This window comes from Cavia porcellus, unplaced genomic scaffold (assembly GCF_034190915.1).
Source record: "Cavia porcellus strain 051 isolate PalLab524CR breed Dunkin Hartley unplaced genomic scaffold, mCavPor4.1 scaffold_22, whole genome shotgun sequence".
Taxonomy (NCBI): domain Eukaryota; kingdom Metazoa; phylum Chordata; class Mammalia; order Rodentia; family Caviidae; genus Cavia; species Cavia porcellus.
Genome location: NW_026947505.1, coordinates 24,012,771 through 24,038,519, shown reverse-complemented (window position 1 = coordinate 24,038,519; position 25,749 = coordinate 24,012,771). Strand labels below are relative to the sequence as shown.

General features: G+C 42.5%; 1 protein-coding gene across 3 annotated transcripts in view; it reads right to left on the bottom strand.

Moving 5' to 3' along the window:
• Scaf8 (SR-related CTD associated factor 8) overlaps window positions 1–25,749 on the bottom strand; it is a 232,920-nt gene that overhangs the window by 17,022 nt on the left and 190,149 nt on the right. For all 3 annotated transcript variants that reach the window (XR_010041897.1, XR_010041896.1, XM_063232935.1), the window contains one exon: window positions 17,877–17,968. The gene's annotated coding sequence lies outside the window, so the exon portion shown is untranslated. Of the gene's footprint in view, window positions 1–17,876; window positions 17,969–25,749 lie in introns of those variants that run through there.

The window sequence follows — 25,749 nt, the reverse complement described above, 5'->3', positions numbered from 1 at the left end:
ATCACATGGCACCCCATAAATACTTATAATATTTGCATACATATATCGTTTGAAAATAAATGTAAATGAAAAACAAATACATTAATGAAACAAGAACCATCATCCGATCAACCAACATCCGATGAAGCTGGCATGCTGGCACAACTAGAAGTTTTAAAGTCAGGATTCATGTCTGAGTTTCCCAACCTCCAAAGTAAAAGCTAAGGGAAGTATGTACATAAACAGCTAGTAAAGGGTTAACACAGTCTTGGATGCCAAGATTCATGCACAAGTCAACTATTTTAAGAGACTATCTGTGATGAGGTCCACAGAAAGGGAACAAAGTGTAATAATCATTGCTGACTGTAGAACATCCTATCAATATTAATATGGTAAAAAATTTCATCTCTATACAAAATTTAATGAAATTTACACTGAATTTGAAAGTCAATGAACTCCTCTAGGCTGATATGGTAGCCCTGGGCTGACACCAGACACTTTCAGAAAGATCTTGGATCTAGGCATCAAGCCTGAGGTTAGAGCTGGTTCTAGAAGTTCCCTTTCAAGTGACACTCATGAGCCACACTTTTGCCTGGTTTCTCCAGGCACCATAAACAAAGATCCAGAAAAGTCATTAGGACTGTTAGGAAGGATAGCACTATGGATGTCCTTCAAATGCCTCACGAGCCATCACGTTTATTGAAATGTAGATAATGTCCAATGTACAAAGATTCATCACACTACTTACACCACATATTATGTTTAGAGGAAAAGCAAAATGGGAAAGACTAATTTGTAAGATGTTTGTGGAGGTATTATCTTTTTAAATAGAAGATAGTTCCAATGTCATTATATATGCTTACTGTTATATACCATTTGTTGAAGATGCTAAATGTTACCCCAGTAAATCATATTTTTTCCCAGAAACTTTTGTTTATATTTGTATTTCTGAACTGTGGCTTGCTTGGCACACATCCTGATGAAGCTTTTACTTAGCATTCCAAATTTTAGAGCAAGGACTACCAATTAGGGCCAGCTTTGAGTATCAAAATTTAATATTTGAGGAAATGTAAGAAAGACTATTGTTTCCATTTACTTGTGCAAATAAATCTCTCTTGGAGACTTCTTAAGTTGCATATTTTCTTAAACCGAGGCCCTATTTGAAATGTTGGCCCATGAGCTGGAACCTTCTATTGCAACATTCTTCCAAAGACAATATGAGACCAAGAGTCTTCCATGAACTGAAGCAGTACACATTCAGTTATTCTTTTATTCATCACCTCTAGAGTATGTGCTCAGTGCCAGGGATAGCACAACTTTCTAGGAACCTAAAGACAGAGTTCCTGCTTTAGAGAAAGTAACAGTCTGGTGCAGGATAGTGGGGAGGTTGATCACACTACTGAGCTTTGCAAGAGCTAGTTGGGGAAGACAATTAAACCTCATAGTTAGCATTCAGTCATCCAAGAGGAAAGTAAATAAGCCCAGTCTGGGGGGTGGTAGTCATAAGATCTTTTTCTGTCAACCTAATGGTTTGCAGATGGCCACAGTCTTGACTTGATGCCTGAGGTCTGGGTATCTATCTGAAAATGTTTGAGCAGAATTAGAAATGGTATGGTAATGCCTTGTAGAACATATATCAGAAATTCAGTCAAAGGGAAAATAGATATATTAGTCATTTTCCCATTACTGGAACAAAATACCAGACACCTGCAACTTAATTTAGGTGAGGTTTATTTTGGCTCATGGTTTCATGAAGTTCAGTCCATGACTGGTTGGCTCCCAGGCGGATGTGGCATGGTGGAAGGGCAACACAGCAGCAAGCTGCTCAAGCTAAGGTAGTCAGGAAACAGAGAAAGAAGGACCTAGGCATAAGAGTGTATCCTTCCAAAATCAGGTGTGGTGGTGCACACCTGTAATCCTAGCACTCAGAAAGCCAAGACAAGAGGACAGCTACAAGTCCCAGGCCAGCCTGGCCTATTTAGTGAATTTAAGGCCAGCTTGCACTATAAAGGAGAACCTGTGTTAAAAAGAAATTTTTTAAAAAGCCAGGTGTGGTGGCACACTCCTGTAACCCTAGCACTTGGAAGGCTAAGGCAGGAAAATCATTTGCAAGTTCGAGACCAACCTGGGCTACAAAGCAAGCCCAAGACCAATCTGAACTGCATAGTGAGACCCTGTATCAAAAAGACAAAAAAAGAAAGAATCCTTTCAGGTCATGGCTCCAGTGATCCACCTGCCTCTGACCAAGGCCTACTTTCTAATAGCATGTGAATCCATCAGTGGATTAATCTGCCAATTAGTCCAGTGCTCCCATGACCCAATCACCTTTCAGTGGTACCACCTCTGACTACATGAGATTTTGTGCAAACACTCTAGATCTAAACCGCAGAATTCCACCTCTGACACACAAAGGCTTCATGCCGCTATGTAAACATATTTAGTTGATCCCTAAGAGTCATCAAAGCTTTAGCAGTACCAGCATTGCTGAAAAGTTCAAATCCAAAGTCTCTTCTGAGACTCCAGGCAGAGTCCTAGCTTTGAACACCTGTATAAGCAAAAAAGAAAGTTAAGTACTTCTAACATGGCACAGAGTAAACATTTCCATTCTAAAAGGGAGGAATAGGGGTATATGAAGAAATTGGACCCAACCAAGGCCAAGAACCAGCATAGCAAATATTAAATATTGTAGCTCCATGTTCATCACTCATTTCCTGGTGCAGGATAGCGGGGAGGCTCATCACACTACTGAGCATTGCAAGGGCTAGTTGGGGAAGACAATTAAACCTCATAGTTAGCATTCAGTCATCCAAGAGGAAAGTAAATAAGTCATAATGATTGTGTTTTGGTTTCTATCTGGATGCCCCCCAAATCCTCATGAGCTCGAAGTAGAGCTTTGGAGGTTGATTGGATTATAGAATGATATAGCTGGCTTGCTGTTAGGAGGTATGTTCTAGCTGTGGAATTACAGGGGTGGTAGAGCTGACTTCCTGTCAGGAGATGGGACTTGGTTGGAAGAGGTGGATCACTGTGGACATGACTTAGAAGGGTGTATCTCCCTTTATGGTTCCTCTTTTTTATCCTCCTCTGCTTCCTGGATCTCTCAGCTCCGGGCTCTCCAGGTCCTCCCAAACATGCCATTTGGCCTCTGGCAGAATATGGACTGAAACATATACAAATTGTGAGCCAAAATAAACTTCTCATTTAAGTTGCAAGTGTTGAGTATTTTGTACCACTGAAGAAAGTGACTAATGCATATAAGAAATACTGAATTTTAAACTGAATCATGCAGTTTCTATCATAGTATCTTCTGTGTGTTTTCTTATTTCACAGAGCTTTGTTTTCTGATGACTCAATAAATATATCATCACTCTTTATATAAAAGGGGTACCTGACTATGGATTCACTACATAGGAAAAAAGTGACAAAGAAATGAGACACTAAAAAAAAATATGAAATTAGACACTAGAATGAATATGAAGAGTACAGAATTCCAGCCTGCTTAGAATCTTTGTTCATATCTTTGCTAAGAAAGTTCAGAAGAGCTTAGATGTAGTATCATATAATTGCTTATAAAAATAAGTACAGAGAACCTAATATACGAATTCTATCCTTGCCTACAGAATCACTAAAGACGTGTTTTACTGTTCACAATGAGGTAACAGAGATCATTAAGATCATGAGCTCTGAAATCAATCTGAGCTGACAGAAATGCTATGCCCTTTATTCTTTCTTTTTTTTTTTTTCTCCTCTTACTTTTGTTGTTGTTTTGACACAGGATCTTGCTATGAGTTCAGGCTGGACTTGAGCTCACCGTGTAGCAGAGGCTGACCTTGATCTAGTAGCAATCCCCCTGCTTACTTTTCCCTTATTGTTGAGACAAAATAACCTGATGCCCAAAATTAGAGAAGGGAAGGTTTATTTATCTTACAGTTTTGGTGGTTTCAGTCCATACCCAGCTGGCTCCAAGGCAAGATGGCATGGCAACCACCCCATACCTTTCTTGCCATACCCATGGCAAGATGAAGGGCAATCATTCATGGTGGCTGAAAACAGCAAGAGCAAAAAGCATCAAAGAGGAAAAGTGCATCTTCTTGCCTCCCTTACACTGTATGGCAGCTCCTCCTGTGGGTAGGTGCAGCACTCACATCATCAATCTCAGCATTAGACAATGAACCAATCACAAACGCTAGATTCAACCACCTCCATGATTGCATGAAGCTTGGTGAGGGGGCATCCATACGTAAACCATAATATTCAGTCTCCCAAATGCTGGGATCACAGGTGTGCATCATCATGTCTGCTTTTTGCCATTACTTTCTAGCTCTTTGAGCAAATTACTCTGCCTCCCTGTGGCCTCTGTTTACTTATATGTAAAATGGGAAGTTAGGACTTATAAGCATGTGAAGGATTGCGTGGGTAAAATATGTAACTGTGATCATGAATCCTCGTATGTCAACTTCACTGAATTAAGAAATGCCTAGATTAGTAAAGCTTGTTCCTGAATGTGTCATGGAAGTATATGGCCCCACCTTGTTCCTCTCTAACACTATATCTCTGCTCTGTTTTCCAGCCACAATAAACTAAGCATCTTTTTTTTTTTTATCGGTACTAGGGATCAAACTCATGACTGCGTGCTTGCAAAGTAAGCACTTATGCCACTAAGCTAAATCCCCAGCCCCCTAAACTAAGCATCTTTAATTCACCATATCCTTCTGCCATGATGTTTCTGCTTTGAAGCCAACCAGCTACGGGCTGAATTCCCTGAAAACAAGGCTTTCTTCCTTTAAATTGTGCTTTAGTAACAGGAAAATCAACTAATACATAGGCCTCTATGTATTTCCCTGGCTTGTGAGAGGTACCCATTTTTAAAATGTTAACATCATTAGTGTTTAAGTACCAAATTTTTCAAATTTTCCAAAACTGTAAGGAGCCTTTACATTCAACTTACTATTATGGAATTTTGAGACTTCTTAGGGGTTTAGAAGGAGGCAATTTTTCAATATAAAAATAAACAGACTCCCATGAGCTTTGAAAAAAAGGCATTATACAATGTTGTTCTGACCTCCCCAGATTTCTCTGTGGAAGAGGGAAATATTCATAAAAATCCAATACAACTGTGCCCCAAATACCAATGTAGCTCCCACACATGTGTTTTTATACTTTCTCAGGAGGATATTTAGGATATTATACTTTCTCAGCAGGATATTTAGTCTCTTTGTGAAGAAGCTTTCTTAATTGTATAGAATTAGCCATTTACCACTTAGTAAGAATGCAGCGGAACAAAGCAGCTAGGGTTTCCACTTCTTAGGAAATGTTCTGGAAGGCTTGAAATGGGAAACCGGAAATGCTTATGTGGACTAGTGAGAGCCCAGGTCCACTATAAGTGGACTCTTGTGTGACTTACGTAGGATCCCTCCCCACCCCAGGACATTGAGTACAGCATCTGGCTCTTGAAGGGAAATTTCTTCCTCAGACACAACAGTCAGTCTCAAATGTGTCTAGCGGCGCCTGTGGACAGGAGACTTTCCCTCCCTCCCTAGTCACATGTGTGGTTTAGCCCAGCATCAAACTCACTCTGCAAATTCCTTGGGTGTTACTCTATGCAAACAGTGAAGTAAAAACCAGTTTTTCTATGTTGTTTTAACTTGGTAATTATGGCATAGAAGGTTTCCCATAATGGAGAAATACATGTGTGAGACCAGATGAAATCATTTAAATACTAGGAAGAGGAATGGCACAGAATGCCTGCTTCACATCTGAGGTTCAGTGACAGGAAGCCTCCCATTTACCAATTCCTGTCTCCTCAGAGAAAAACAGGGCACTCTGCTTAGGGCTTCTTTGGGGAAATATAAAGAGACTTCCATCATCTTAATAGAGATTTGTCTGCAAACCTAAATTAAAAATCCATTCAGGCAGGACTAGAGGTACAGCTCAGTGGCAGAGCACTTGCCTAGCATGTGCGAAGCCCTGAGTTCCATCCCCAGTACCACACAAGAAAAATAAATTCAAATTATGGTAAATGAACAACATGTTAGAAAAGCAGCCTTGTTTGAGAGCTCATTTCTAAAATACAATTGAGCATGAAGACAAATCCACACTTGGGTGGCTGAGGTAGGGAGATCACCATGAGTGTGAGACCAGCTGGGCCACATAGTAAGTTCAAGGCCAGGCTGAACTGTATAGTGAGACCCTGCCTCAAAAAAAACAGACAAACACAAAAGATAAGTCCAGATGTTTGTTTCCCCCTTCAGTCCAAGCTGTAAATGGAAGCTCTTAATTCAGGTAATCTGTTAGTTCAAATACTTGAGTCATACTGATGGAGCAAGGGGAATTTCTGAAAATATAAAAATCTTTTCATGAATTTTGTCATAAAAACACTCCAGTATAATTAAGAGAAAGTTTGAAATATTCTTTTCAAAGGCAAGAGCTTCATCAGTCAGCCTCTGAAGATGTACTACCATCCTCTGAAAATTGTGCATAAAAATAAGATATAAATCAATATGTGATTATTATCTAGAACATAGAAGATTTTATAAAATGAGTATAATAATTCCTTTAAAAACAAACCAGTTGGGTACACACCTGTAATCCCAGCACTTGGGAGGATGAGGCAGAAGGATTGCTGTGAGTTCAAGGCCAGCCTGAACTATAGTAAGACACTGCCTCAAAAACAAACAAAAAATAAACATACAATAAACCAAAAACTTCCCCATCTTTCTTACACCCAGGGACTAGTAAGGACTACAGAAAGGCTCAATGACACACGCAGCTACTTCTCCTGTTTGGTTACTCATGTGGCCCTCAGGATGTGCAGCTGGGGGATCTGCTTTCCTGAAATTCAGGTTTGAGATTTAGCATCTGGATATTTTTTAAAAAATCTAGTCTGATTTGGTTTTTATGTTTTCCAAACATTTTCAACATCATTCTTTCATGAAGAAGAGATCTAGAACTGACGAGCATGTAAATGGACTATTTGGGGTAAAATGTAATGATTTTAGGAGAAGGAAAGTCATACGAGGTCAAAGGGTTTGTACATTTCCACATTTCCAAAGTCCAGCCCTGCCCCAGAACATATGAGACATTCCTAAGTGTTGGATAAATGAATTACTTAAATGAATGGGTGGCTCATAAGTGATAAACCCAATCATGATTCAACCTAGGAAAGAACACTTCATTGGAAGGAGGAAGAAAATAACATAATTGAAAATCTGAGGGCAAAATTTACTAAAGATGTGTTCCTAGTTTGCCTCTCCTTTTTTCTTTCAATGTCTGGTGGGCAATGCTGGTGTAACGTTCTAGAGGATGGTATAGATCAGAAGGATAAAAGTACTAGCCACCATTATAGGTGGCTTCTTACCATATCTGTGTCAACAAAACTAGGTGGCAGGAGTTACACGACTTTCTATATTAAAAGGGGGCTTATGGATCATGAAGTCCACTCCTTTACTTTGCAGATAAGAAAAGCAAGCTCAGAAAAAGTGATTTGGCTACAGTCCTTGACCTAGTCAACTAAGCATTGAAAAGTCATATCTTAGCATATTTGTTGCTTTTGGAGGTACAGGCTATGTGACACCAAATAAAATTTGTCACATACCTGCCTGATATCTGCCCTCCAGCTCCAAATATTGGGTTGGATGTGTTTGGTTTGACCAATTTATTTTGTTTGTTTGTTTGTTTATTTGGTACTGGGGATTGAACTCATGACCTAGTGCTTGCCAGTCTGGCACTTACATCGCTGAGCTAAACCCCTGGCCCCTGGTTTAACCTATTGATGACTAGCTTTTGCACTGATTTTGACAAGAACCTTTTGAAAATTATATTTTTGAACTTTATTTTGCCTGAAAATGACTGGGGAAGGAGGAGGAAAGTCTGATAAAAATGCATACATTGGATACTAAGTCTTAAGACTCTGATTTTGTGAGTCTAAGGTGAAGATAAAGAGGCTGAGGGGTTTTATTAGCCTGTTTGCAGCACAGAATGTTTGCAGTCCTTCTGTGGAGACAGCACGTGTGCATGTACATGTTGGTCCTTAACGCACCTTAATTGTTTTTTTCAACCTCTTTTCCTCCCCTTTCCCCTCCCTTTATCTCTTGATTCCCTATTCATTTGGAAAAATATTTATCCCCTTATTTCCTATTACCTTTTATTGTGTTCTTTATTTTTAATTTGGGTTGCTTATGTAAGAGAAACCAATGACATTTGCTTGTGTGTCTGTTGAGTTCTGCCAAACACATCCAGGTGATTTGGAATGGAAACTACTGTGTATGCTAAGAATCGTGGCTGCAGCCCAGACCTCACTCTCCTGGTTAGAGGAGTGGAAAGCCCCCTGATGATGGTGGCACTGAAGTGGAATGAGACACGTGGCAGTGACGTGTGTAGATCATGCTCAGAAGAGCTCTGCCGTATTGTTACTGCAGCATTATTCCTAATAGCCAAGAAACAGAATCAACCTCAGCGTCCAGCAACTGGGGAATGAATAAAGAAAACACACATATACCTCACTGAATACTACTCAGCCATACAAAAGAATAAAATCCTGTCATTTGGGGCAACATGGGGATGGAACTGGAAATCACTAAGCGAAATAAAACAAGCACAGAAAAATAAATATTACTCGATCTTATTCATATATTCATACAAGAAATCTAAAAGAGATGGCTGGGAGTCTAACAGTGGTTACTTGAGAGAGGGGGAAGTCTGAGCGCATGGGGGCGTGGAGAAGTGGGTTCTCAGTGCAGGTAGGCGGCTGGGACAGGTGCACTGTGCTATCGCAGTTGGGTGGCTGTGGGTGACAATAGTACAGGGAACATTTCAAGGAGCTAGAAGAAGGGAGCTTGAGGGCTGGTGACATATCTCAGTGGGAGGGTGCTTGCTCAGCATGCCAGGTCCACTGTTCAATCTCCAACACCACCAAAAAGAAAAAAAAATAGGATTTTTGAAAGTTTTAGCCATAAAGAAATGATAACTGTTTGAGGAGATAAATACACGTAACCTGATTTAAACATTATGCAATATATACATGTATCAAAACAGAACACCATATTCTGTTCATATGTACCACTTCAATGTTTTTATGTATCTGTTAAAATTTAAAAATTGATATAATTGCATGCTGATGACAAGTACTAAATTCAAAATTATTTTTTTTTCTTAACTATTTGACACTGATAATGTCAAGCTTGCTTTTCAAGATCAAGCTCAATATGACACGAGTAACATGCTGTAGAGCCAAGGAGCACCAGAGATCTGAGAAACTCTGCGAGGAGAAGAACCAGGTTGCTCTGTTCTGTTCACAGTTGTATTCCTAGCACTCACATCTGCTTTGTACACAGTAGATGAACAACAAACGAATAGTTACCATGAATCTAACACTAAGGATTACAAAATGGTCTAAACACTAGGATGATACCTGATACTCAGGTAGATAGCAAAGATGTATAAACACGAAATTAATCAATTATTTATTGGAAAAATGATCATTCATATGTTTAAGAATGAGTTAACTACAAATCTGCAAGGAAATGGAAAGGCAAGAAATCCAGTGTTTTAGAGGTGAGGTCTTTTTGCCTAGGAACAGTCTATACTTCTGAACCCCTGATTTTCCATTACTTTAAATCACAAGTTTCTCCTGGGCTCAGTGTGTTTTAATTAAACTGCAGTGACGAACAGACTTTCCAAAATTCTTACTGGCTTGCAGCAAAAATGCTTCAAAGCATGGCTTAAAGTAAACAGTGAAGAGAGAAGATGAACCAACTCACTACCCGTTTGCATTTTTGTCACACAAAGCAGAATGACAGACCAGCCGTGCTGAGAATTAGTCTGAGTTCGTACAATGGCACTTGGTGATGATCATTTCATCGCCTTTTAGAATTGGCACTTTGTTCCTTTATTTGCCTTTTTTGTGTTCACAAAACAAAGTTCTGTCTGTGTGATTCAGACTACAGAAATGCTTAGCTTGGCAACTGCTGTGGGTCTTCCCTTCACAGACCGCAGGCACAGTCCAGGAGAAATACGGAGGCCCACATGTGTGTCCTTCTCCTGTGCCATAAGCAATGGTCCCAGCACCCTGGCCAAGAGGCCGCATGGAAGGCGGAGGCTGAAAAGGCAAGCCGTGTCCTGAGCTCAACTTTGCTCAGCAGAGAGCTCGGAAAAAAGATGGGGTCCGCTAGAAGAAGGCTTCTCTTTTTCTCTGACTCTGCTTTTTCTCTCTCTTCTTTCTCTCTCTCTCTCTCTCTCTCTCTCTCCCTATACTCTCTTTCTTTCTTTGTCTTCTTTCTTTTTTGTTCTATGGTTCTCTTGTAATAATAATAATCAAAGATAAAAAAATTCTCAAAGAAGTACTTAACTAGAAAAGATTTCCCTGGACAGCACTGGCCTTTTCCCCAGCTCACTGTCTCCAACTCAGGCCTTTGCTTTCAAGGTAAGAGACACACATAAGTTTGCGTGGGAAAAAAACGTAATGACCTGTTGTTAGGGTAATGAAAATTACATTTCAATTTGGAAAACACCTCTAAAAGTTAACCTGAATACAATGCATGCTGTCACCACAGGATAGGTTACTGCTCCCAGCTACCAAATAACCTCCAGCAGAGGTTGGCAAGATAAACCTGGCTCAGGACGCTGGGCCATATTGTAGTTCAAATCCATACTGGAATGACTTTTGAACTCTGAACAGTTATATCACCAATCCTGCCAAGTCTACTATGTAAACAAACAAAAAGCAATTCAACCACCTCAATTTTTTGATAATCCCTCCTACCAAGAAATTACAGTCTGCGTGTAGAATTGATTTCACTAAGTAGAGTATGTTTCAGTAAAGGTGTCTCCTGTTCTACTCACAGCCCAGTCCCCTGCTGGACATAACTTTGAGAATAGGATGGCTGTGTTCAGGCCACAGAGCAATTAGGTTTAAAGTCCAGGAAGTGAACTGACACCTTCTCACTTCCTGTTTTAGTCTTGTGTTTTCAAATCCCCATGTCAACACTTGTCCGTGAGTTTAACAGGGAATTTAAGAAGCTGTGAGGGCAGTGCCAGCCTGGTGGCCTCGTCACTCTGTTCCCAACTGGTCAGCATCTCAAATCATACTCAGCACCCTAACTCTGCCACCTAGGAGTGGGTGCATTGATCTGCAGTAAGTAAATGCCACTTTCTGTTACAGGAAATTGTCTTAGTGATTTACGTGTAGTCCTGAGCCCCATCAGGCAGAATAGATGTGTGGTTTGCTAACAAATGTCTCACGCATCAACATTCATCTAAGGTAATCCAAATTGGCAGTCAAAAGCATACTTTCAATAAGCAGTTTACTTCTCCATGAAAATTTTAAAAGAATTTATTCCCACCTTCTGGGAAATGCTACCTGTAAGAAACCGAGCTTGAGTAGAATTTAGCAGTGTGAAGCTGCTGACCACAAGTGTGCCAAGTCCCCTGTACACATGTGATCAGAAGTTGAGCTGTGTCACAGCTTTCGCAGCCTCCATGGATCTCTCTGCCCAAACACAAGCCCTGAGAAGGCCCAAGTGGCCCGACAGTTGTGCCCTCCTGAAGAAGAGATGAAGAAGCCCTCAGGTGACGGGGTCAGGTTCAAAGTCTATGCCCATTTCCCCAGAGAGGGCAACAGGATGAAGAAACCTGGCCCATGTACTAGGGGATCTGAAGCTGGGGATGCTCCACGTGAGAGGGACAAGCAGCACTGCCATGCAGCAGGGGCCATTACCAAATGCAGCAGAGCTACGGGGAGGCAGACACCCCTGCGCCGCAGCGGGTGGGGAGGTGGCAGAGATGAGCCGGGCCACTGCTGAGTGAGGCAGGGGCCCTGGACCCAGACAGCAGGAAGAAGGGAGGGGTAAAGAGCCATTTCAAAGGAGAAAGGGGAACTTGGTGAGCCAGAGGGTGTGGGCAAAGAGAGGCAGAGCAGTGTGTACAGATGGGCGAGAGCGCTCCCCAACTCGGACATAAGGCTGGCAGAGCTGTTCCATCCCAGAGGGCTGGGACCTGAGGGCTGCTGCCCCTGGCCGGCTAACTCCAAACAAGAGAGAAAATGCCTTGGAAGGGAGAGGAACATGGGAAACTCAGCGTCTCAGAGGTCAAGAGAAGAGAGACTTTCAAAGGGCGGGTGGGCCATCAGGGAGGTAAGCAGGATGCTCTGAGAAAGGCTTCTCAATGCCCCAAGGTCACTGCAAACTTCTTAGAAAGTGGCTTCAGTCAAGGGAAGAGGCCACCGTAGGGGGTTAAGCAAGAGATAAATGAAGAGGAAATGAAAGCAACAGGTTGTGTTTAGATTTCAGCTACTAAAATGTAAGGGTCAGAATCAGAATCGTAGGAGAGGAAAGTTTTCCCTTCATCTAGAGCACCAGGGAGTTCTCTACACTCAGGGTTTAGTGGTGGCTTGAGCTGGGGCAATGAGACAGGGGTAAGAAGACCATAAGGTCCTGTTCCAGAAACTTCTGGAGGGCTCAGATTTTATGTATGAGTGTGTGTGTGTGTGAGAGAGAGAGAGAGAGAGAGAATATAAAACAGCTCTAAATTTATGTAATTCCAGCACTCTGAAAGGCTGAGACGGGAGGACTTCAAGTTCTACCTCAGCCTGGGTCACTTAGTGACTGAATGAGATCCTGTCTTAAAATAAAAACTAAACAGGTTTTAGATTTAACTCAGTGTGAAGGCCCTGGATTCAAGCTGCAGTAAAAAAAATTAATAATAATAATAATAATAATAATAATAATAATATAAAGATAGCTCTAAAATTTCAAAAGATTGAAGAAGTAGAGAGAGATACATCATTCTCAAATCCATACACTGATAAGAAGTGTGGAAACTTCTACCATCTGTCACAGCATATCTGAGAGTTTAATGTCAGAAGACAGGAATAGAAATAAATGGCAGGCTGTGGGGAGAAAGGAACCTTTCTCCACTGTTGATATAGACTGGTGCAGCCACTGTGGAAATCAGTATGGAGATTCCTCAAAAAACTAGGATTGGATGTTCCATTCAATCCAGCTATTCCCCTCCTGGGTATTTTCCCAGAAAAACTGAAAATGTCATGTCTCTGTGATATATGTGCACCATGTTCATAGCAGCACAATTTTTAATAGCTAAATCTTGGAAACAACCAAAATGCCAGTCAACCACAGAACAAATAAAAGATGTGGTATTTTTATACAATGGAATATTACTCAGTTATTAAAAAGGATGATCTTGAGGCTTTTATAGGTAAATAGAGGCAACTTAAGACTATACTCATAAGTGAAATAAATCACTTACATTTGTAAATATCATATTGTCTCTCTAGTGTAAAAATAAATAATAATAAATTGAAGTATATAATAGATACTGTAATAATGAAAGGGAAAGAAAATGCTCGAAAGGAAAGAACAACTTGTAGGTAAACACATATAACGTATATGTATGTATGTTGAAGTGTGCACATAGGTAACCATACTACTAAGTTTTTGTTAGCACATAAAATACAATAGTTTGTGTGTCATTGATTGGGTGTTCATTTTTCATGCTTTGATTTTGTAAACTGAACAACTACTTCTAAGATAACAATATGCACTATGTCAACTAGTGATGATTTCTCTTTTTTTGTGATTTCTTAATGTTATTTTTTTGAAATTCTGTATCATTTCTACCCTTTTTTCTGTTTTGCTTTCTTTTAATTAAAAAAAGAAAGAAAAAAATGGCAGGGAGATGTTTAAATTCATCTGGGCATCAGTATCAGAGTCTCATCTGCAAGGGGTCAGACATTTGCTAACGCTCAGATGTGACACCCTAAAAGGTGACCGCAGCTTCCTGACCTTTCCATGGACTTCTGATACTCAAATGACTGCCTCTATACTTTACCTAGGTGTAAAATTATTCACTATCCACCTAAAAAACGGGAAAATAAATCCAATCACATATGAGAACTCATGCATGCTTCTAAAATTCTTTGAAAGCCACAAATGAGAAGGGTATTTAAATGCAGGGTGTTACTATCTGCTAATAATGGAGCACATGGAACAAACAGTTCTCCCAGAGAATCTGTGTCCCGGAAATAAAGTCAGTCATTTTGAAGTGGCATTACGTATTCGTGTTGTAAAGCAGTGAACTCTTCAGTAGCTGATCTTTCAGTTCCTACCATTATCTTAGTGGATTGCATTCTTGGAAACGTTTGAAGCTGATACAAAATATTCGCAATCTGTTTTAATGAATCAGTCTCTGGAAACCGGAAGGGTTACCAATTCTTTGCTTCCAAAATTCCCTTTATGACATCTATATGCTAGCGGCCACTCAGCTCATGTCTGGTGTGCCCAACAGGGACAAACTGCTACATACTCTCATTTTCTTCAATACAATTAGACTTTAAAAGTCAGTCTCCCCATCTCTGAGCCAGGGCATGTCTCCCACTTCAGCTGTCTTAAATCTTTTCTTGGAGCCTTCCCCAGCCACCCCGTGCACTTAAAATCTGATCCCACTAGCAAGGCCCCAAGTTTCTCAAGATACTATTTGCACACTTGTCCAAGGGGTGTTTGACAGTGATTTGTCTAGAATTTTAAAAAAACTGACATGTTTATACAGTTACAATATTCTTAGTGTACAAGTCAACTTGCCAGAGTGATAAGCTAAATAAGTCCTCTTTGTACATGTGTGTGTTCACGCACCTGCACATGTGTGTGCTGGGGATTACACCCAGGGCCTCACACGTGCTAAGTACACCATCTACCATTGTAGTTTAAGTACATCCTCTACTCACCCGCACCCCAGACACTGAGGTTCTTTGATGAAGGGCGTCACATGTTCAAATATCAATCCCTGGCTTAAGCCAGCAATGAGCCACTGGTGATCATCTAGCAAGGATGCCTGGTTCAAATCATGTAAGATTGGGGTTTGGGACTGGCTCCTGCCCAGTTGGTCCAATCACCAGCAACGGCTATTGATTATGAGGTAGAGGGATACATTATGGGTGGCTCAGGACTGTCACAACAAGGACAAATCACAGTAGTATCTGTGCAAAAGATGTCTGCCTAGACTAGAGCTTGGCCAGGAAGAAAAAACGGTGACAGAAAGATAGAGGTGGGTGAGGCGGCAGCTACCTCTAATCTCAGATCTCAGAAGGCTGAGATAGAAAGGCCACAAGTTCAAGGACAGACTGGGCAAGCTAATAACACTCTGTCTCAAAATTCTTTTAAAAAGTTTTAAAAGGGCTGGGGATGCAGCTCAGTGTTTTCCTCGCTCAGTACCCTGCAGGAGAGTACAATGAAAAAGCGAAAGCTAGGAGCCTGAAAAACAGTACTTCATGGAATAGGTCTTGGAAAAGAGAAGGGAGGAAGAACAGAGTATGGAGGCAAAGGGCAGGGCCACTCAGAAATGACTCAGGGGCAGTGTTCTATGGAATAATTCGGACACACAAACTCTCATGTAAGAGAAACCCAAAGCATAAACAAAGAGCAAAATAGAATCAGGTAATAGGCAACAGGGAGACAGGTCTTTTACAAATGGAAACATTGCCAAGATATGGAGGGACAGGGAAAGGAGAAAGAAAGGGGACCTAAGAAGAATTAGGGTGTGCTATGTACGGGCACCAGCTCCCCATGATGAACATAATCATTATATACTGCAAACACATACTAATAAAAAACCAGAAACAACCCAAGGACTGCCCATAGACAGTCTCTTCCCACACCTGCACTCCCCACGCAGAGCCCCACCCTTGGCCTGGGGGTGTGTGTGACTGAGAGGAAGGGAGGAGCAGGCGTGGGCACACGTGTGTGTTTGTGAGGCAAGTGGCAGCGGGTACTTGCTTGCATGCTGGCACCTCCCTGAGTTCAGGTGTTCAGGTGAAAGGAAAAGCCCAGGGCGCCTCGGAAGGCTGTGTGCCTCACACCAGAGATCGGGCCCGAGGCGCACCCTCCCCAAACCTCAGTCAGCCTTTACAGAGACAACAATAGTGGGGTGTGTGTGTGTATGTGCGTGCATAACCATGTTTGTAAGTGTGAGTCTGATGCACATGCAAAAATGTGCCCAAATTGTTTATCCTCGAGAATTTTAGGGTACAAATTAGGATTAGGGAGATAGTGATTATCTTTAGTCCTCAACATGCACCAAAGCTCCAGGTAGACACCCAGGCCACTTCTCTCGGACAGGCCCACACAGGGCACATCACATTGGTTCAGGCTTCTGGGCAGGGGGATCATATATATCCATATCCAAAACCTCTGCGAGCCCTAGAGAAAGAGAGTAACTGTGGTGGCCTCAGTCACCTATCCAGGGTGCTCATGCAGAGAAGCCCTGCCCAGGCGATGGGCTAACGATGGGTGTTGTGGACAGAGAGCAGACCCATGAGTGCCTCCCAGGGCAAGGGCACAGAGGTCACATCAAGATTAAGAGTGACAGGACTGTGAGTAGACACCCCTTTAGGTTGCCATGACTGGGTCCCTTTGAATTTGAGCACTTCTGATAGGTGTCCCAAGCAACGCAGACTGACATCCAAGGAACATGGACTGACATATCAGGAGTCGGGGGAGACCGAGGCTCAGAGGCTCATCCTCAGTATGGCCTTCAGCTCTGGAGAAAGCTGGGGATCCTGTGCCCCTGACGTCTTCCAGAGGGCCTCAAAGGAACTTATGCTGTAGCCAAGCTTCGGAGGGCTTCAAAAGGCCTGTGGACTTAGAAGCATCTGAAATGAAAGAAATGGGGATGCTTCCCTGGCTTGATGATTCCACTGCACAGAGAAGAAAATACTACAATGTCACAGAATAATATATTTGCATTCCAACTAATACTTAACCAACAGAGGCCCTACAGGCACCTGCACTGACCCTAATGCTTCGGGCACATTGCTGGACACACAAACCTGTGTATGGATATCTTCCTTATCCCTATTGCACAGATAAGGAGAGTAAGCTGCCAAGACATGGAGTCTGAGCGCCCAGTCAACAAACCACAATCTTGGGCTCCAGGCTCTATACCTTGACCACCGTCTCATGGACAAGGAAGTCGCTACCTGACCAGGAAGCCCAGAGCAGTGGGGCCTGGGGGCAGGTATGCTCTTATTAGTGACACACTGTGCTTTGTGCACAGATGAGGTGTGATCGGGACCTTTGGGCCCGTGGGCACAGAAAGGCTGGTCTGTGAGCTGAGACTGTAAGGTGGGCAGGGGGAGAAGGTGGCAGGCATGCCAGACAGACAAAACAGCACGAATGAGACACAGGGACCCACTTGATGACGGGTCCAAGGGTGAGGATGGGACATCAAGTTACGAGGCCAAGGGGGCCTATGGGATTCAGGCCAAGAGGCCTGCAAGCCACACTGGCTTTTGTCCCGTAGGAAATGGGGATCCTCTGGGATGTTCCAAGGGAGTGACACGATTGCACCTGCATTTTATTTTAGGTGAAAAATAGAGAAACTAAAGCAGGGAATGGAGACTGGAAAGAAGGGCCAACGACAGGCAGCAGGAAACAAATGAACCCCAAGACAGGGTCTCACAGCCGGCTTCCTTTTCTCTCCAAACAAGTGCTGATGTCACAGTCACTGCAATGGGTAGGCTGGCACTGCAGTGGGAAGCTGAGCTGTGTCTTTCTAAAACAACAGAGGGAAGGGACGCCCTGTTGAAAACTGTTTGGCCTTTCAGACTGAGCCACTTAGTATTTGCTTTTCTTTCCCATCAGAATCTCAACGGGGGCAGTGTAGGAAGGAGGAAGGCTGACATTTCCACCTCGGGAGGCTGAGAGCTGCAGTGAGCGCCCCTGCACTGGGCTCCTCCTTCCTCCCCCACATGTGGGGTGCCCTTGACTTTAATGCCAAGGGAGTGAAAGGGGCCGGATGCAGGTGCAACTTTCTGAATCACCCTAATTTCGGGACACCTTGCTCAATAAGACCTTTTGAAGACATAGAGACAAACAGAATTCACTACTGACCTTTGTAAAGTTCAACCAGCCCACTGAAGATGAAAGACTTCACATTCCCCTAGAAGCTTTAGAAGCTCCGCAATCTTCCAAGTCATTCTGTCCTAAAAGAAAATAACAAACAGGCTCGTTAAATTACTCATATGTGAACTATCAATTCACACAGTATTTTATGAAAAGCTCAGATTTCAGGGACAAGACGAAGTATAATTCAGAGCAAATTAGAGTGATGATTCATGCCAAAGTTTGGTTTCTGAAGCTTAATTTATTTAGATAACAGCCAACCTGACTCTTCACTAGTTCCAAGGTCAGCGAAACCATCACTCAGCCTTTCTACATGACAGCAGCAAGAAATGCTCTAGACAGCAAAGGTCGAAGGTGCCGTGTTTGACTCTGAAGCTGAGGTATGCTTTTGTGGGGATGTTATTACCTTGGTGATTAACATGTTCCAGTAAATAGAAATCAAAGGACTTTGAAGTTCTTATTTGGGAGCACAAAATTTTGCAGCTGGATGAGATATTTTTAATTTTTTAAAAAGACTAAAATAAAACAAATGGAACAATGAGAATGAAATTGGATTTCAAAAACAGGAGAGTGGAAAATCAACAATAGTTACTATCTTGTACGCTGTTATCTTCTAAATAGTTGCTCAGACCACCAGATAGAGGTATGCAAAGTTAATCAAGCAATATAAGCACTCAGTTGTTTCTTTATTTCAATTGCTCTCATTTGAAAAATTGCAGGTGTGTGACTTCTAATTTATTTTATGTCTGTGTCTCCGGACTTGTTCTCAGTGGGCTGAAAGTCTGAGGTTGTATTTTGCTCCTTTGTCTTAACATCTTCCTATTTTCCTGAGAATCAGCCGGTTGCTGAGTCCCATAGCATGACTTCCTCTCCTCTGGGCTGGCAGCCGCAGCTCGCAGGGGAGCACCCAGCCCTGTTAGTGGCAGGGCCTCGGGGCTGCTGCTTTTTAATTTTTAAAAAAATATTAATATTTGTAGGGGCTGGGAATTTAGCTCAGCAGCATAAGCACCTGCCTTGCAAGCAGGTGGTCATGAGTTCGATCCCCAGTACCGATAAAAAGAAAAAAAAATTATTATTTGTTGATTGAGTGTGGTACTGAGGTTTGAATCAAGGGCCTTTGCACTGACCTATATCCCCCCAAAATACTTTATTTTTAGACAAAATCAAGGTGAGGTAGGGCTCTGTAGTTTAGTTTCTCAGGCTGGGCTGTGACTTGTGACCCTCTTGCCTCAGCCTTACAGAATATTACAGGTATGCCCACCACACCTGGCTTAGGATGCTCCTTTTCACAGGTGAAGAAATAAAATTCCAGAAAGGCTGTCCAACCCACAATCTAGCAACCAGCTACTGGTCAACTCAGAAGTTCATCAACCAGTGCTTTACCTGCTAAATTGTTCTTAAGTTCATTTTTAAAGGTCCCTTATAAAAGGTTTTGATTTAGAAAGAACTCAGATCTTAAACTTATTTTATAATTCTTCTAAATATCAAAATGAGTTTCATTTTTGCAATGAAATTCTAATAAGTTTAACTCCCCATATTTCATGGAGAAACAAATCTTATCAAGGCATTAAAAAAAAAAAAAAAAAAAAAACTGTTCCCCTACAACACTCTCATATTTTTCAGCCGAAATCTGACCTGTGCTAAGTTAAAGGAAAAACTGAGTCCTTGAAGGCAATTTGCCTCCTGGCTGCATGGCAGTTTGGAAATCTCAGAGTGCTTGAGCTGGTTGGGACTTTGGGCTGAGGGAATTCAAATCTTTCGTTATGCCTGGAAAGGCTGTACAGAGTCTGACAGCTGATTAGACCCCTGGCCGTAGGAAACCCGGGGACTCATGTTCACAGACGATCCTTTGGTGCTGAACTCACTGTGCTCCACTTCGAATGCACGGTCTCCTTCAGTTCTTGCAACCGCCCCATGACACCAGCACATCTCCCTGTGCAAGCGAGACCGTGAAGGCTTGGAGAAGCTGTGTTCTCTGCCCAATTATTATTCATCTCAGTACCTCAGCCAGGCACCGAGGCAGATGCTCCAAGTACAGTGGAGCAATCAACACACTTCCTGCCTTCAGCAAGTTCACACGCCAGCGGGATGGGGAGGCACAGTCAGGCACTTAATTAGAACATGTTGTTCAAACTGCAGCTTTCAACACACCAGAAGACCATGAGATTTATTTATGTAGGTGTGTGTGTGTGTGTGTGTGTGTGTGTGTGTGTGTGTGTGTGTGAACTCAGCATCCTCCTGCCTCTGCCTCTTAGGTTACAGGCATATGCCACTATAGCTGGTTCAAAATTGGTCTTGATCAGCATTAAAATGTACAAATAAAGCAGAACAGAACAGGACAGAATGAAAAATATCATACAGTAAAGACATAGACAATATCTTAGTCCCTTATACATCTGTGTGTACCGGTTTGCACTGGAAACTGTATTTTCATTTGTGGGTCAAGTGCAAAGGAGTATGAAGGCCACTGAGTTAGAGAGCAAGGAGATGAGTATGGAACTAGTGGGGCATGCAAAATGATGAGTGCGACAGGAGCAAACATCTGCCAGGGAATGATCAGCACCTAAGTCCAGAGTAAGCTGGGCACGATTTTGGTTCCTCACCAAGCAAAGCCTCTTAAGGAGGAGAAGCTCAGCTCAAACACTCAGCGCTAGGAAGAGCTTGGGAGGGACTGGTGTGAGGATTCAGGGGCAAGACAGGAAAACGGAGCGGGGTTCCTTTTTTCTGTACCCTGGCACAGAGAAGGGTACCCATCAAAGGGGCGGCACAGAGACACAAGTTTTGTGCTTGTGTGGTAGAGCCAGGCTGGGAAGAAGAGACAGAACCCTAAATCTAGTCCAAATTACTAGAACCATGAGAACTGCTAGAAGGTTTATGTACACAGGCTCATTCTAGGAGAGTCCCACCTCCCACTGTGTCGAGAGGGCAGAGAGCCTCAGAGTGGAAATACCTTCTCCAGTTTCTAAGTGGGACTCATGGCAAGAGGCAGAAACCATCCATAGGAGAGCCCGAGCCATCCATATGCAAGGTCTTCCTGCACGGGCTGTGCGAAGACTGAGCAAGGCACACTCAAATTCCTCATGTTATTTTGGCGATGTGTAATTGCGTGTCTATCTGTTAAGCAATGATGCAAGAGGATGTCAAGATTAACGAGCTTATCCATTTCTTCAGCCATACTTTTTCCGTACAGACACTGACAATAACCGGATACCACACAAAACAAACTGTTTCAGAAACATAAAAGAAAATAAGAACTAGGCATCTGTGCTTCTTCACCTATCACCTAGGACAGTAGTGTATAAATATGATCTTTAGGAAGCCTTCACTAATGATCATAGCTAAGAAGAGGATACTAGCTGACACCGAATGCAAGAAAAACAATCAGGGCCTATTTCTTTTTCATTCTATTCAGAAACTAATAGGCCTGGGGTATAGCTCAGTGGTGCAGTGCCTGCCTGGCAAGTGCAAGTGCTGAGTTTGATTCCTGGTACTCCCCACCTCCAAAAAGTTATGCGAAATGCTTCATGAACTAAAGGTTTTCTGCAAGTACTTATCATTTTAATTATTATCGATGCTGACAAATCACCAAACTAAAAATTTTTCTTATTTTATTATTTTCTAGGGATTTTTTTTTTTTTGTACCAGGTATTGAACTCACAACCTCGTGCTTGCCAGGCAGGTGCTTAAGCCACTGAGTTAAATCCCTGGCCCTAACAAAAAAAAAAAAAAAAAAAAAAAAAGATTAATACCAAAGGTTGAATCTGGAACCCTCATATAGACATACCTCACACCTTGGCCCAGGCTGTAAGATAGGGTCTCAGTTAACCAGGCAGGGCTCAAACTTGAAATCCTCTTGCTTCAGCCTCCCAGAGTGCTAAGATTACAGATGTGCACCACTTTGCCTGGCTAAGCCCTTGTTTTTTGCTGAGAGCTTGCTTGTGATTTTGGTACTTGTTTTTGCTACTTCTTAAAGCACTCTAAACTGTTTTCTATTCTTTATCCAGAAACTACATGGAGATAACATAATATGATGATTATATTTTGCAATTTTTGAATATTAGCAAAATAATAGTTTCATTGCTAATCTAGTTGTTTCATTCTTTAGCTTTTAAAATTACATCTATTTTTAGATTTTTTTCCCTGTTTCATTTAAAATTAGGTGTTAACAATTTTGCTTTTTGAAAAAAAAATCTTAAAATTATGAGTAACACAAGCCAAAGTAACTAAAGTGATTCTGTTGGCTGATAGAATTCGCTTAATGCTTTAAGTTTTACTTAAAGATTGTTCAACAGATAAAGTCTAAGGGGGCAAATTTATGATTTAAATGAGAAACGGAAAGGTAATAATTTTATTTACTTGTTTATTTTGGTGCTGGGGTGGAACCTAAGGCCTCACACAAGCTGAGCATATGCTCTGCCACTGAGCAGACCCCCAGCTCCATGAAACCTTTTTAAATAGCTAAGACTAATCCTTTGCATCTAATAATAAAACTGAAACCCAAGACACTGAAAGTCAGGCGCACGGCTGGCATGGGGGACGGGGGAAGAGTGGTGACCATACTTGTGGTGCGCTGCAGGGCAGAGGCTTCAGAGGCAGCGGAAAGTTCTGTTTCCGGGCTTGGCTTAGGTAGCGTTCAGAAGGTAACTCATACAGCTGCGCGCAGCAGGCATTACTTCCTGTATTGATGAGGTTTCCACTTTTAAATGACTAAGAGACAGAAGGCGGGGATAGGAAGGGAATGGAGAGGGGTGTAAAAATAACTCAGATGTGTTATGTACATGTCCAAACTCCCCGTGATGAGTGTGATTGTTATGTAGGGCAAACGTACTAATACAAATTTTAAAAAATAGAGAGCTTATATAAGGCAATCATTTATTTGAAGTAGAGGACAAACAATGATCAATTATCTGGTATTTCCAAGTCTAATAAGACACAAAGAAAGAGAATGAAGCCCATCTACCCTTCATCTGCCAAAGGAAAGACAGCTTTCTGAGGTGGGTGCTGGCTCTGTATACGGTGCTGTCAGGCACTGGGTGAATTTTCATCCTCTCCAGCTCTTCCCCTCTAAGTACATTTCATCTGTTGTGCCAATAGACAGAGATTTTTTTAGTTTGGAACTAAATTTTAAGATGTTTGATATCTAGCCAGGCCGAGGCAGGAGGATTTCAAGTTTGGGGCCAGCAGGAGCTACATAATAAGTTTGAGGCCAGCCTGGACTTCACCTATTGAGATCCTATCTCAAAAAACAAAAAAAGAGAACATATCCTATCTAAATACATAAATAAAACTTCAAAGCAAGCAACAAAACTGAAAAACATGTGCACCTTAGATATCAAGCTTTTTGTTGCTGTTACTGCTCAGGCTAATCTCAGGTTGGAATTAAGGGCAGCACCACTATATCAGGCTTTGCTTTTAAGTTTTGATCAAGTTAAGAGCTGCTCAAAATTTCTCCTGCCAATAGGAAGGGCTGATGCGGACCTTGGGTAAATACCGTACTATCAAACAGCAAAGCAGGACCATCCATTCCACTGCCTGCCGAATACCAGGCCAGGGCAGCAGCCCCCAAGGGCAACTTCTCTACTGCCCCTCAGGCCTCGCCCGCACACAACTAAGGACGGAGCCCAGGTATGTGACTCCAGTTCTCTCCAAGGCCCAACTTCGATCATTTTTCTGCAGCTGAATAAAAAGTCACCCATTTCTGCTTATTTGCTCAGAGGGCTGCTCAACATCAGAGCACAAAGAGTGGGGAAAGCCACAGCCACACGGGCTAGGATGCCTTCCAATCACAATAAACACTCCCAGAGAGGGAGGAAGACGGTAAGCGATTTATTTCCCTTGTTAACATTATTTAAAATAAATGCACGGCCATGGACCACGCAACCTGATGTGTCTCCACTGGATGAATAGTGTGGGGAGAAACAGACCTTTCTGCATCACCTGCACCACACAGAGGCTCCATTTCAGACCGCACTTTGGCAACTGGTCCCAAAGGGAGAGGATCTGGAGATGCTCACTAACCCAGAGCAAAGTCAAGGGCAGCGGGGGCGGGGGCAGGTCTGAAATCAGCTTGGACTCCTTCTACCTTGCCAGCTCAGCCCTTGGCAGTGCCACCCCCAGGAAGGTGCCAGGCTCTGATGCACCATGCAAAGCCTTCCTGCTCCTACAAGCTGAGAAGCACCACAGTTTCCAAACCCCAGCCACAGCACGCTGCAGCCCAAACCTAGCCACATGGATGCCCAGCTATCGCCTCTTCAAACCACTTCCCCTGAAGCATGTGAGCAAAATCCACAGAATTTAAAAGCAACTTATGATGCTGGGAGAGGACATAAGGGATCCTGTGTTCCTCATGCACTTCTATGAAGCCACCGCTTCTAATAACGGAGGCCATGTGTCATTCTGCGTTACTCCCTTCGAACATGATCCCAAGGAAGGGCACAGCCTGCCAGGGAGACTGGACTTGCAACCACCAACCAAAGGCTGGAGCCTCCCGTTATTGTCAGGGTGGGTAGAGGAGCACCCTTTCTGATTTAGAAAGAGAAAAACAGGGCTGAATGTGGTGGAGCATGCCTATAGTGCCAGCTATTTGGGAGGCTGGGGCAGGAGGATCACTGGAGCTCAGGAGTTCAAGGCCAGACTAAAGAAGGTGGTGGTGGGCTCTGTGGGAGGGGTAAGATATTTGAGACTGAACCCATGGTGTTACTGAGCTACCTCCCCAGTCCTTTCTTAAATTTTTTTTTTATTTTGAGACAGGGTTTCATAAATTGTTAAATTGCCCAGATTGGGCTTGAAGTTGAGATCTTCCTGCCTCAGCCTCCCAAAATACTGGCATTGCAAGCATATGTCACCATGCCTGCTTACTTCTCTCATTTTAACATGAAAAGACACCCAACCTCATCCAAACACACAACTACTACTAATGGTTCGGCCATAGAAAGGATATCCACTTCATCAGATGACTAATCCATGCAAGACTATCAAATTCTCATCCTAAATATTTGCTTTATTTATTACCCAGAGCACTAATTCATGAATATACTGAGCTGAAGGATAACAAAAGCACACGGCAGATTTTCAGGGTGATCTACTGTTCTTATTAATGCTGCCTTTTAGAGTTGTATGGTGTGCAACCCATGAGGCCATACGTGGTAGCCCTGCGCATTCTCCTACTGTCAGAAAACCCTCTCCACTTACGCATTTGTACACTGCAAACATTCCATACCTTATGAGAATCAGTCTTCTGCATGTTCGTGTGAGTCTTGTAGATCAGTTGTCATCTACTGTTCATTATTCTAAACCAATGTCATCAAATGAGATGTGCTGAGTGCCCCAGTGTTAAGATGTCTTTGCTTTTTTCATCTTTGAGACTCTACTTGAAAGCTATAAAGAGTCCACAGTGGTCTTTGCTACCCCTCCCCCTGCTTATCCCATTAGTCATCAAAAATTGGGGCTAGATTCTAGCTTGACTTTATTAATATTTCAAGTTTCTACCCTGCCTCAGGCCTCTCATCCTGCCTCTGAGTCATCAGTAGTTTTCTAGCCGCTCTTCGAGCCTTTCCCAAAGCACTGTCACATTATAGCCAGCCTTACTTCCCCAAACAGATAAGCTTAGCTCACTCTCTATTTTAGAACCTTTGTGACTCTGTGTTGCCTGAGAGTCCAAACAAACCACCGTAGTATATGACCTGATTATAGTACAATCAGCTCAGCAGTGGAGGCCACAGTGACTGTCTGTACTAATCAAAGTACATTCAGTCATCCAGTCAGTGTCACCACTGGGTCCACTGAACACACAGCAGGATTCAGACACACTCAGAAAAATCAGAAAGACTTACTCCCAGGTTATGGGGTGCAAATACTTCAG